The sequence below is a fragment of the Myodes glareolus genome, chromosome 12, assembly GCF_982192425.1.
Source record: "Myodes glareolus chromosome 12, mMyoGla1.1, whole genome shotgun sequence".
Classification (NCBI taxonomy): domain Eukaryota; kingdom Metazoa; phylum Chordata; class Mammalia; order Rodentia; family Cricetidae; genus Myodes; species Myodes glareolus.
The window spans coordinates 16,740,074-16,753,731 of NC_142037.1; the positions used below are offsets into that span (position 1 = coordinate 16,740,074).

Here is a 13,658-nt window from a genome sequence, read left to right on the forward strand (position 1 = left end):
TGTTGAATGTCTTTCTTTATCAGTCACGGGAAGTGTGCATGTTCAGGACTGAATGAGTCTTCTGAGTATATATTATGGTCTTCAGTTTAGTGTATTTATGGGACTGCCGAGTGAATGAAAGAATGAGTCTCTCATTCCTGTGACTTCTCTTGGGCTCTTTTCATTCTCTTGGTTTGTCTTGTCACATTTCAGTATGACAGGCTTTATTTTATCTTACTATAATTTCTTTTGTTATATTTTGTTGTTATCACTTAGAAGCCTGTTCTTTTCTAAAGAAAGAGAGAAAAGGAGTGGATTCAGATGAGAAGGGACGTGGGGAGGAACTGGGAGCCAAGTGCAGTCGTGCATGTCTGTAGAAATCAGAGGTGACCAAAGACTAGCACCTGAAAAGCACCTCCTTGCCTACCCACAATTTACATCCAGGCAGATCAATAGGACTCAATCACTTGATTAAAAACTGTCTGGGATAGAATGTAGAGAATATGCTAGAAAAAAATAAAACATAATTCATTATATCATCTTAATCTAGTGTTGGTTTTATTGAGGTGAGAAGGCTATTAAATTACCTTCAGACCAAAATGAATAATTCTACTCTTAAGTTGATAAACTTGCAGAATTACTTGTATAAAATACGTAACTGCCTAATCAACTTTAACAAAGTTGTCTCAAATTGATTTTTTTCAAAAAATAGAATTATGATCCAATGGGGTAGAATATTTTAACTTAGACCTCTTGTTATAATCATATTATGAAAGCCTTTTGTGCAACAAGAATAAATATAAAGTGTTCCACAAACCTTGTCTGGGCAAAAAGATTTAGAAAACTATCCACAAATTCATTACTCTTAGTTGGAGGCTTCTTGATGAGGGAACATTTCAGGTGGGATTCGTGCTAGCCTGTCCAGTGTCTTTTCTTTATGACCAGTTTGCAACTGGGGAGTTACACACTGCCATAATGACAGCTACCATGTCAATGAACGTCAGATAATAGAGTGCAGTGTATATCTTGTGTCTAAACAAACATGGCTCAGGAGGAGAGGGAGAAGACAGAAAAGGGGAGGGAAGAAAAGAGAGAGAAAGTTAAGATCATCAAAGGAAGTGAAAGGAAAATTGGGGTGAGAACAGGCATTAATGCGTAAGTAAAGTGGTTTCTCATTGAATTGATGCTATTATTTCTTTCATAAGGCATTAGCTAAGCATGTTAAAGGTGGACAGGGCAATGCACAGAAGACATAACAGAGTACATGGACCATGAAGCTATTATTGCAGACCGCCGGACACCTGAGGGTTATTCTAACTTCTGTAAACAAGGTGATTGACAATGACCATCAGGTTCCAGCCTCAGCTACAGTCTAGTGAGTTTCCTGTTATTTTAGGAAGTTGCTGAAATTATTCATCACCTACCCCACATCTCAGAACTCTTGATCTCGCTCATAATACCTCTGCTTTGTTGTTAAGGCATCCCTGCCTAAAACATTTTGTTAGGTCTGTGTTGGGCAGTATAGGAAAGTAAAATCAGTCTGCCCTTTAAGCTGTTCCATCCTCCAACTGCCCTGGGTCCTGAACCTTTGCTTACCTGGCTTTCTATTCTGCATCCAGTGTAATAGTCTACACTTTTGTTCTGAAAAGACAATGAAAGTAGATAGGCACAAACTACATTTGATGCAGAGGATTTCAGATCCTTGTTCTTTAGCCCTGTTACTCGTCTACTTGTAGCCATTGCCTTTGTCTTACTCTAGTTTGACCTGATCACAACCCGTGAGCTTTACAATGCTTACCCCTGTTATTATTTTGTTCTACACAAAAAGACACAGGTTTAGTAACTTGATGTTTCCTTACACCAAATAACATGGTAGCACATAGGAGATCTTGAAAGACTGAAGGCATAAGCTTGGTCAGTAAAGTGCTTATTGTGTAATTATGAGTTCCCTAGTTCAATCCCCAACACCATCTCAAAATAAAACTAGCCTACACAAATGGTCATTCTTAAAAGCACATATACATAAGAAACAGGGAGAGGTACTTGGTCTTATGGCAGGTTAATAGGCCATGATTTGCTGATGCCCAGGGTAAATGTGTCCCTTTCTGGGTAAATACAGAGGAGGGGTGCATTGGGGGGATGGAGGGGAGAATGGAAGAGAGAATGTGAGAAGTAGAGGAAGGAGAGGCTGTAGCCACAACATAAAATTTTAAAAATTTAGCAGAACCAGGGAGGAATGTTGGCTTGCTTCTTGTGGCTTTTTCAACTTGCTCTCTCATACAAGCCAGGATCATGTAACTGTCCAGTAGTGGAATTGTCCACAATGAGCCGGGATGTTCCAGATCAATCAATAATCAAGAAAGCACCTCCAGAGACATTTCCACAGTATAATCTGAAGGAAGAAAATACTTAATTGGGATTCCCTCATCCCAGGTTACTCTTGTTTGTAGCAAGATAACAAAATTAACCATAGAATTTATCCTTTATCAAGTTGACACACAAATATCATTATTAAAAACAACCTTTCCTTTCTTGTTATTTCTAAGATCTCTTGTTAATATCATGATATAAAACATGGCATAACTTTAGAAGTCTTACAGTCTCTAAAATATTTGAACACTTTGAAAGTTCGATCTCTTTAAAATACCCAAACTCACTTTCAGATTCAAAGGCAAGATATATACATATTTCAAAAATAAAGGCAGATCAAAGTAAACCCAACATTCTCCAGTGCAAATCAGATATCACTCAGTCTCCAGTCTCTAGAGCTCACTTGTGATCTTCTGGGTTCCAAAGGGCTTGGACAGTTCAATTTACCTGGATCTTCAAGCCAAGGCACACATAACTTGTCCCCTGCTTAGGCAATCTCTACTCCATAACTGCTACAGTCTAGGTGGTCATCCACAATAGTCAAGACATCTTTATCATTCTGGGGTCTGCACTACAACTGAGGCTTTACCTTTACTACTAGCCTCTGGTATTATCTTCAAAGATTCTGGCCTTACCTCGAGGCCACAAGCCTCAAATTCTCCTATATGACCTCTTCAGTCATTATGCTTTTCTTGAAAGACATTTACATATTACTGACCAAATTTGGTCGCCATCTTAAGATGCAGTTTTGGTCCCGTCTGGACCACATCTAGGTGTAAACGCTGATTAAATACTTCTTTGATTTCATATTAGTGATACTGGTCTCTTATTAATCACAAATAATTCTTCAGATCCATCTCACTAGCATAAACTATCTCAGTAAAGCAAAAGTTTCACTCCAGAGGTGTTAGTCTCTTGTCAATCAAAGCTGATTGTTCAGCCCTAATTGACCAGAAACTACAGATTCTTAACTCAAAATATCACATGAATATCATGAATATTCCAAACAGAGTTTTTGGGGGACTCTCAAGCATCTCTCTGAAACTTTGCAAGCAGAACATCTATCATTAGCATTCTTACCATCCAAACTCCCTCAACATCTCATTAACCATGGCCAACAGATCCAAATACTCTATTTTTTCAAATATAAAACATACTTTAAAGTATAAAACATCACATGGTCATATCCACCAGAATGGGCACCAATTTTCTGTTTCATTTACTTTCCCTGTTGTTAAAATAAAACATTGACCAAAGAAACTTGAAAAGGAAAGGGTTTATTTCAACTTACAGCCTGTAGTCAGTCATTGAGGAAAGTCTAGGCATGGAATCCAGGCAGAAATGGAAGAAGAACCTTGAAGAAATGATGTTTTTTGACTGGCTTCCCATGGTTCGCTCAACATGCTATCTTATGCAATTCAGGATGACAAGACTCCTGAGGGAGGCCCTCCCACATTAACTGTTAATCAAGATAATGCCCCACAGAATGCACATAGGCCAACCTGATGGAGGCAATTTTTATGTTGAGGTTTTCTATTCCCAGGTGACTCTAGTTTGTGTCATGCTGACAAGACTAATCAGACCACAAGAATCACAACACAATTCTAAACTTCCTATTTTGTAAATCTGCCCACAGAGGACACTGTTTTCAAACAGCAAATGACTTTTCTGTAGAATAGAGCAAAGATGCAAAAACCTTCTTTTCTACTGCTATAGCAAGAGTCTCTTGACTCATCATACTTTAGATAAAAATGGAGGAAGACTCTCAAATGCCAGAGGAAAGCTGATTGCCAAGAATGGCTCTTCATGCCAGTCCCTTTGATCTCCCTATGATGAAGATATCTAACTGTCCTGAAGTTCAGAACAACCTCTGTACACTTCTTTTGGTGTCCTGGTTATATTTATTTTCTGGAGATCTCCCAGGAAAGAGTGAGCTGCTTCTAGCTCACATGGTGACCTTGCTGTTCACCCTGAAGCTTAGAGTGCTCGGTGGGCGTCACTCTGCTTTAGTCTATCTTCACAGAAGAAACAGTGTTGAACAGACACTTTCCTATTGACTGAGTTCCCCACACAGCACTGAAGCTTCAGGAGGCTGCAGAGCCCAGGCCGTGCCCTAGCCTGATGGTTGCATCTGTGCATTTGCAGCAGCTGCTCTGGAACTGAGAGGCACCTCCTCATCTCTTGTCCCTCATGGTCCTTTCCTGCATGTACAACACCCTCACCTGAGCTTCCAGTGCTTCCTGAAGCTCACACCAGGAAGCCAGCCTGTCTAGGGCATGGAGGACTTTCAGACTGAGTGCATGGAGGATGGAAACTCCTACCTGAGGGCCCTCTGGCAATGGAACAGAGGGAACTGGGTGTTCCTCTGCCCTGAGTCACAACTGCAGAACTGTACACAAACCACATGAGACTTGCAGAATAAGAGAACAGGGTCCCTGTTTCAGGCACTTTCAAGGATTTGACACCCTGTGTAAAACTCTATAATGCCTTTCTCTATTACAAGCACACAGAGCATTCCTCCTGCAGTCACCATGTGCTGTGGCATACTGGCCCTCTTGCCCCTATCACTCTGGAACTCATCGACTTTGATTTGTTTTTGTCATCCCACCTTTTCATTATGGGTCTTTGATTGTAACAGGAGTGTCCAAATGCACACATTTTTAAGTATCCCAAGAAAAGGAGATCATTCATTAAATCCAAATTACATAAAAATTATTATCTTGTTACTCTGTGTGATTAGATCATCTTCTTTAAATTAATTCAAAGGTCAATAAAGATATTTTAGTCAAAGCATGCATCTAATTTCTGGATATAATAATTAGCTGTTTTTATATACCATAACCCAGTTGAGATATTTTCTTCCTTGGGCAACTGGTCCCTTATTTCTCAGAGATCCCTCACATCTTACACCACCAACGTCATCAAAGAAGGACCATCTCCATCCACTGCACTCCACCCAGACTCTCAGCCAGGTCTGATTTAGGAGCTTCAAGCTCATAAGACTGGGAGGGAGGGAACTCAGTAGTGTTTGCCCTGACACGGTTGCTGGGTGGAGCTGACTGGTTGTAGGAGGAGAGACACTTCAACAGCCATCCTGACACCACAGCCCAGGGGTTGGTTACTTACTTCTGTCTCCAGCAGTCAGACAAGCACCATGAAGAGGCTGTTGTGCTCTCTGCTGGGACTGCTGTGCATTAAGGTTTGCTGTGAGTATGGTTGTCCACATTCAGGGGACAGAGGGGATTCAGTTCAGCATGTGGAGGGGTGGGAAAGCAGCTCAGGTGTCCTGCAGATCTCCCACCGTCCCAGAGGATATTGGGGGCAGGGTTCAGGGTTCTGCGGATGCTCAGTGATCTCCATCTGTGTGTCTTTCTCTGTTTCTAATCAGGGGTGAAAGGGCAGCAAGTGAAGCAGAGTCCTGTGTCCTTGGTGCTGCAGGAAGGAGAGAGTGCAGAGCTGCAGTGCAACTTTTCCACCAATGCAAACCAAATGCAGTGGTTTTACCAAAGTCCTGGAGGACACCTCATCAGCCTGTTTTACAATCCTTCTGGAACAAAAAAGAGTGGAAGACTGACATCCAAAACAGTAGCTAAAGAATATCGGAGCTCTTTGAACATTTCCTTCTGTCAGACCACAGACTCAGGCACTTATTTCTGTGCTGTGGATCCACAGTGCTCCACACACACCTGCAGCCAGTACACAAACCTTCAGCTGGATGGGTGTGGTCTTTCTCAGATACAACGCACCCGGAAATCCCAACAGAACATCTAGTTTATGTCTCCTTTATATTTTTATCTTAATTTCTCAATATATATTCTCTCCTAAAGCAGAAATGTTCATCTTAGAACTAACAGAAAAGCTGATGGGAGGACTGAATTAACGCGAGCATTTAAGCCACAATTTGCTGAAGCTGTAAGTGGTAGGGAGCAAAGGGAAAGGAAGGCAAAAGGCAGTCGTCCACATAAAACGGCTGTGGACAGGGATGCAGCTCAGTTGTGTCTCAAGCACATTCAGTCCTGACCACGTGGGCCACAGCAAGAATGAACACATGCATCTGATCTACTGATGCAGTAGGAAATCGTTTCCAAGTGTTCCTATGCTCTTAAACAGATGTGAGTAGAACTTAAAGGTGTTTTTTTTTTCCCTCACCTGCCTCAGACCTGTTTATATTCTTGGAGTTTCTCTGGACTAGGAACCTGCCCTATTCTGAAGAGTGATCTCTGTATGTTTAAGCATATGGCCTTGGCTGACTGGATGGTTGTGAGTTCTCCTTGTTTTATAGTGTAATTAGAGTTTATTTTCCCTTTGTTACTCTTTTCATTGATCTTACTCATTATTACCAGTAAACTACTGGAGTCTCAAACTATTATTGTTTAGTGGTCTTTTTTTTTTGAAGCCCAGTCAGTTTTGGCTTTATATATTTGTAAGAGTGTTACTAGGTAGATACAGAATTATTGCATTTTCCTAATGCATAGCATTGTATTTATTTAGGATTCAACACAGGAAATCATTCTGTCACTGATCTACGTCCCTAGCTTTGAGACTAATTATTTGGCTGCCTTCCTGTGCCCCTTTTCGTGGGAGGTCCAGTCCATGCTGTTAGCCTCATCCTCTATGACCAAGAATCCATAACTTCCATCCCTAGCTGAGGTTCCTAGACTCCTCCCAACTTAGCTCTACCCACCATGCCAGCCATACCCATCCAACTGTAAGCCCTTAGGTTCTCCTTTACTCAGACACCAGATTTGCAATGCCATCCAACACACCCTGGCAACCCAAGGGCCACTCCTCTGTGGGGAGGAGCAGTAGACCAACAGTTCCAAAAATTCCACTACCAGCTAAGGTACACATGGTGTCTAACCCACCTGCCTTCCTGCACATCTTTTGGCATACCACCCTTCAGGTAGGAATATTCAACTCTCTCAAATAAACACTTTTAGACCCACTGAGCACATTTGCCCCATCCTCAGTCTGGGAGACTGGTCTCACCCCCAACCTCAACTCCATCCATCTACACTAACTCTACCCATCTTCACTGTTCACACCCTTTACTAGGCCGACTCCAGACTCACTATACTGACTCTACTCATTCCTGACACCCCGTGTCATATAATCATCAACACATTAAATTTATAAAACAAAGAAAGCACATTGAAGGAAGCAAGTGAGAAGGTGGGGCATAGAACTAAACAGAGAGTTCTCTAAAGAAAATTAAAGAAAATACAAATGACTATAAAATACATACATGGTCAATATCCTTTGCCATCAGAAAAATGTAAATTAAAATTGTTTTTGAGATTTTTTTTTCACATTAGTTGAATGGGAAAAAGTTTAAAAAAAAGCAGGGGGACAGCAAATTCTAGCAACGATGTGCAGAAAGTGGAAAAGGAAAAACATATTCACTGCTCCATATGATGAAACTCATACCTGGCACCATTCTCAGATCAAGAACCTGTAGATAAACAGATCATAGTTCTTAGAGCAGAAAATAATACTATTGCTTTGCTGAGTGGACACAGTTAAAAATTGACTTCTATTGAGAAATTGAGAAACTTCTGATTTCAGTGAATGGAGACTGACACAGTGACCCACAACTGGCCAAGGTGAGCAGTGTAATAGAATGCAGAGTTCTCACCCCTAAAGGCAAAATATTTACCACACCCCCTCTCCAAGGCTTGGGAACTATTGTGGAAGCGGAGGCAGATTTTGTGTAAGAGCCAGAGGAGGTAGATGACCACACAGAAACAGTGCCTTTTAGGAACCGCAGGACAGCTGCACGTATGAACCCATGGGTTGTGACAGCACACACTAAACCTACGCAAGCCCAACCAGGACCAAGCTCCAAACTTGAGAGCAAAGGTGGTCACACAGCTCCACCAGCAGCCATGATGTTGTTGACAATTGTTAGCTTCAGGGCACCATTGTTAGGCCAAGAATGTGTAATTAGACAGGTCAGAGCACTAGGGAAGACCTTACAGGTATTGTGCCACTATAGGAACATAGTATTAAACCAACTTCTAATGACATCACTAAACCCAAAGATAAAAGCATGTCTCAGCCGTCATCAGAGAAGGTTCTATTAGTAGTAATAGATGTCAGTTGACACATAAAAACACAACTTACTGGTCAAGGTGCAGAGAATAAGTGACGATGGAATGTCCAGCTATAAACGGGATATCTTTATCATAGTTTTTACTCTCAAAGTTCATGAATCATTTAGAAAGAGGATGTGGAAAGACTGCTAGAGCCAAGAAAGCAGATAAATACAGGGAAATGGTGTCCTCTGGACATAGGGAAGCTGCACATATGAACTCATATCAATTATGACAGCATGCACATGCCCCATGCAACCTCAAACCAAATCAAATCCCAGCGTAGAGAAGGAAGAGAAGAGATGGGAACAGAGGCCTACCTGTAACCAAAGAGTTGTTGACACTTGATATGAAGAGGGTCATTTTTAAGAGTAAATGTCCTGCTAAGTTGACCAAACTTCAGTGGAAAGCCACACATCCAAGAATATTGGGAAGCACAAATTGGACTTGATGGCTGCAAAAAAAGGACATAAGCTTGTATGGTTGGATGAATAGGAAAGTGGTACAGATCTGGGAGGAGTTCAGGAGGTGAATGTGATCAGACACATTGTAAGAAAGTCTCAAAGAACTAAAAGAAGCTCCAGAAGATGTGGCTGGAAAGATGGCTCAATGATTATGAGCACTGACTCCTCTTACAGAAGACCCAAGTTCAATTTCCAGCTCACAGCTGTCTGTTACTCCAGTTCAAAGGGACCCAACACTCACGGCAAAACACATAAAATGAAATTTCAAATAACTCTCAATCTTAAATTTATGTTGTTCAGTATCCTTTCCTTTAGTAGCTGAGTTGCAGTGTTTTGAAAGATTTACAACACCTTTCTTCATGTTTCTTGTGATTCTCTGTTATGATTTGTGTAGTCTGTTAGTTTAGATGTCTCTTTCAGTCCTTGTTAATCATCCTATTCTTGAATTCTCAACCCCTGTACCACTCTGTGAGGAGAAAGCAAACTGTTGCGGCGTCAACATCAAACTATAAAAGACAGAAATGAGAAGACAAGACTACTCCCTACCACTGACCAGTCCACTGCAGGAGTCACTACCTCACCAAAGCTCACAAAACTTATTCAAGGCTTAGTATTGCTGTGGGCTTATCCAGAGGACAAGCATGCCAATTCGCATTTTGCTTGATTTACCTTTTGAAAGCTACTTTTCCTTTGCACCTAAACCTCCAGCAAGATGTTTGCATGGTTGGCACCATGTTAGACTGACTTCTCTATGACATCCTTTTTGTCCTTTATTTCTTATCTTTTCAGGTATCCTTTTTGCTTCCTTTGTGGATTTCTGTCACTTTTTCTTTGTTTCAGTTTTCCATAAAGCCTATCTTTCCCTATTCTAGTATTCCTTCATTAGCTCACACAAAAGCATCCAACCTTTAGTCTATGTTCTTAAATTTATAAAAGAAAAAAATACTGGGAGTTCTCATGATATAACATTGAGTTTATAGTAGACTTCTGTGAGAAACTGAATCTACCACATCTTCTAATAAGTTATTGTGCATTAGCATTCCATTTATTGATCAGTCCTTAACTTTAGTCAGCACCGCTTTGAAATTCTCTAAGAACAGGCTTGGAAGTCTTTGAGAAAACAATAAACAAAAAAGTACTCGAAATACAATATTGTTCAAACATGTACTGTCAAACAGGATATATAAAAATATCTATTGGATAAAAAAGAACCCCAGTTTGAAAATGCACAAAATGTTTTAGCAGATTCTGAAAAAGAATGAGTATGGCTTACTAATAATCACATGGGAAAGAACTCTACATCAAGGGTCAAGAATATATGATTCAAGTCAAATCCAATCATTTTTCTATTATGCTGACTTTCTGTAAAACAATGACTATATCGAGTACTGGGAAGAAGGTCAAACAACTATCCAATATAAAGTCTACATAAGGTCACATGCTTGTCTGTATGACTAGGCTTTCAATTGTAGAAGGATCTACTAAGCAGAAAAGCAGCCTGAGGGCCCACTATTTTCTGTAAAGTGTCCTCCCTTCAGCTGTGGTATGTATGTCACATTGCAGAACCATGGTTCTTCCCAGGTGTGTCCAGCATTCTAAGCAGGACTTCAAGTCTCCCAAGGTACAGCTCAGTACAGGAGAAAAAGTGTGCTGCAGCTGCCCTCAACATGGACAAAATCTTTTCTGTGGGAAGGAATACTGGTGCCAGAGGAAGACTCTTCAACACAGGGTTTGCTCAGAAACCGTTAGGAAGCTCAGGGAACTGTTGGGTGAAGACCTCCACATCTGGCCACAGAGGGGCAGTGCTGCATCAGAGCCGACCAAGTTTGTTTCTTCTAAGTACTCAGCAATGAGCCATGTACTCATCAGGTTGCACTCATCTGCCTGTTGAGAAAGACACCCGAGAGCTGACCACACAGTATGCACTTAGGACCTCAGCAAATACATAGCACTGCTTTCTCTTCTTCAGCTAACATTTTTTGTAATCTTCACATCTTGTCTATTTTTTTCTTCTTTCTATAGTTTTCACACAAGAACAAATATATATTTCTTTTTAAAAAATTGATATTTTGTTTTGATTAATATATCCTTTGGTTCCATTTTCCTACTAATGACATGATTTTGTTCTTGAACATGGCTGGACATACTCTCTTGTTTTATATGCAATATCTTTGTCATTTGTCTGGTGATACATGGTACCAGACTGTTTCTACATATTGGCTATCATGGTCTTGCTGTCGACCCAGTATATAATGGTTCCTTATAAGCTTGCATACGTAGGGGTCTTTCTAGCTTGATGACTTCAGTTAGTCGGATAAACACCCACAAGTAGAAAATCTGAATCATGGGTAATCCTTCCTTTCTTTTTTTTATCTTTCTTTCTTTTAAAAAGAAATCCCTTATTTAAACTTTCTTATAAAATATGTTTTGATCTTATTTCAGTTCCCCTCCTACCCAACTTCATGATATCTCTTCCTCGGTCTCTCTCCAATAAAAAACAAAAACGAAAGTTTTTAAAAAGCAAAAAAAAAAAAAAAAACAAAAAACTAATAAGAACAAAAATAGCAAAAACAAATGAAGCAAAAAAGCCCATTTTGTGTGGAGTTCAGGGTCGGGAACCTGCTATAGAGTGTGATTGATATACCTAGTGACCCTTTATTTGGGGAAAACTGGGTTTCCCAATCAATTGCAAATAGCTTCTTTGTTAGGGCTGAGAACACATTCACTTCCCCTTCTCAGTGCTTGGATTTTTCTGTTTTAAACTTTTGTAGGTTTTGTGCATTCTACCACAATCTCTGAGTTCATCTGTGCATCATTCCTTTGCGTCTGGAAGACCCTGTTCCTTGGAATTATTCACCACCTTAGGCTCATCTTTCCACCTACTCTTCTAAATAGATCCCTGAACTTTGAGGGGAATACTTCGATGAAGACATCCCGTTTAGGACTGAGTGTCCCAGCGATTCTCACTCCATGTACACTGTCCAGTGAGTGTCTGTGTTAATTCCCATCTACGGCAAGAAGAACCATCTTTGATGAGGTTTGGGCACAACACTGATCTATGGGTAAAGTATGTCTATACTGTTATTCTTGGTGACTGTATCAACACACAATTTTTACAAACAGTGTATAATGGTAGAATTATGAGGAGGGGATTTCTGATTCTCAATGAATGTATTTTCAGCAAATTTGAGCAAAATGGGGAAGTGTTTCCTGTGTCAGAAATAGCTGTAGACAACTGTTTCTCATGGGTGGAGCCTGTTGAAAGAACTGAGGTGCTCGTGAAAGCAGATTGAGTGTTTTGTGGGGAGATAAAAGGTCACTGGAGATCTCACGAGCTCCAGTCTAGGAAGAATGGAAAAGATCCAGAAAGTATCATTCTTGGTCCTCACTCTTCACCTAGCATGTGAGTAATGAAGGAGAAACCCCAAGATGTGTGTGTGATTAATGTGGAGGCATGAGAAATTGGGGCACCAGACAAAAGCAGGAATGTCAAAACCATAAACAGGAAATACATACCTGGGGACCTAATGACATCTGTTATTTCTCCACACAGGGGTGAGTGGTCAGCAAAAGGGGAGGTCTGACCAGCAGCAGGTGAGACAAAGCCCCCAATCTCTGACAGTCTGGGAAGGAGAGACTTCAGTTCTGAACTGCACTTATGAGAACAGCGCATTTGACTACTTCCCATGGTACCGGCAGCTCCCTGGTGAAGGACTTGAATTCCTGATAACCATAAATTCAGTGTCAAATAAAAAGGAAGATGGAAGATTCACAGTCTTCTTCAATAAAAGTGATAGACAGCTCTCCTTGCACATCACAGATTCTCAGCCTGGAGACTCAGCCACCTACTTTTGTGCAGCAAGTACACAGTGCTCTCCAGGCACCTGCAGCCCACACCCAAACCTGCAGCTGTGCTCCAGCAAAGCCCTGCTGTGGGTCTGAGCCTGGCAGAAGTGCAAAGGAGTTTTCATCTGCAGTGTCAGATGACTGGTAATGCAGTGAACTTAAGGATTATACTCATTCAGGCCACAGACAGACCAAGGTGGCTTCACGGTTTGCTTTCCCCCAGTCTCCCTTTGCTCTTCAGGAACCACTGGAGTTTTAGATCTATTTTCTTAACTGGTCTACTTGAATTGTTTGCTGTGTGGTTGGTCTGTACTAACTGTAAATTATATAAGGGCCTATTTCCCTGCACTCTTGGCAACAGGGAAATTAACAGGGTTGTTAATGGGTAGCTATTAAAGCTCAGTATCAGTAGACTTTGTGGAGTCTGTGATAGGAATCACACAGAATTGTCTTTTACCTTAATTTCCTCTGATCATCAGAGAAATGGTGATTTATGTGACCACCAATCAATCACTTCTACTCTCTGTTGCTTGATCTGCCTCTTATATTCTCATCTACCTTTAAGAAATTCAATATGTTAAAGGAGACACTCACCAGAATGCAGGTCTGTTTACAAAAGGCATATGACATCAGTGGAAAGAATGAAATTTATCCACGTAAAAAAAAAATACATAACTTTCACCAAATAATTTTTCCCATGTCATTTTTACAGACGAATCAAAAAAAATATAATGCTGAGTGGAAAAATCAAATGTCAGAATGAGTAATATTTCATCACACTATTTATAAGAAACTTCAGAACTACAAATTAAGTGTTGTATGTTCATATTCTCAAATTATATCTTTATTATGTTTTTGCTGCTGTTATTAGCATGTGTGTTGTGTGTTCATGTCACAGCGCACCCAT

The 13,658-nt window shown here is 40.6% G+C and overlaps 1 long non-coding RNA gene across 1 annotated transcript; it reads left to right on the top strand.

The window, feature by feature from the left end:
• The first annotated feature begins 12,177 nt into the window (after positions 1-12,177).
• Positions 12,178-13,162, top strand: LOC125396993 (uncharacterized). The gene is made up of 2 exons (XR_015004684.2): positions 12,178-12,308; positions 12,459-13,162. It is a non-coding gene; the product is annotated as an uncharacterized LOC125396993 (long non-coding RNA).
• Positions 13,163-13,658: the final 496 nt, after the last annotated feature.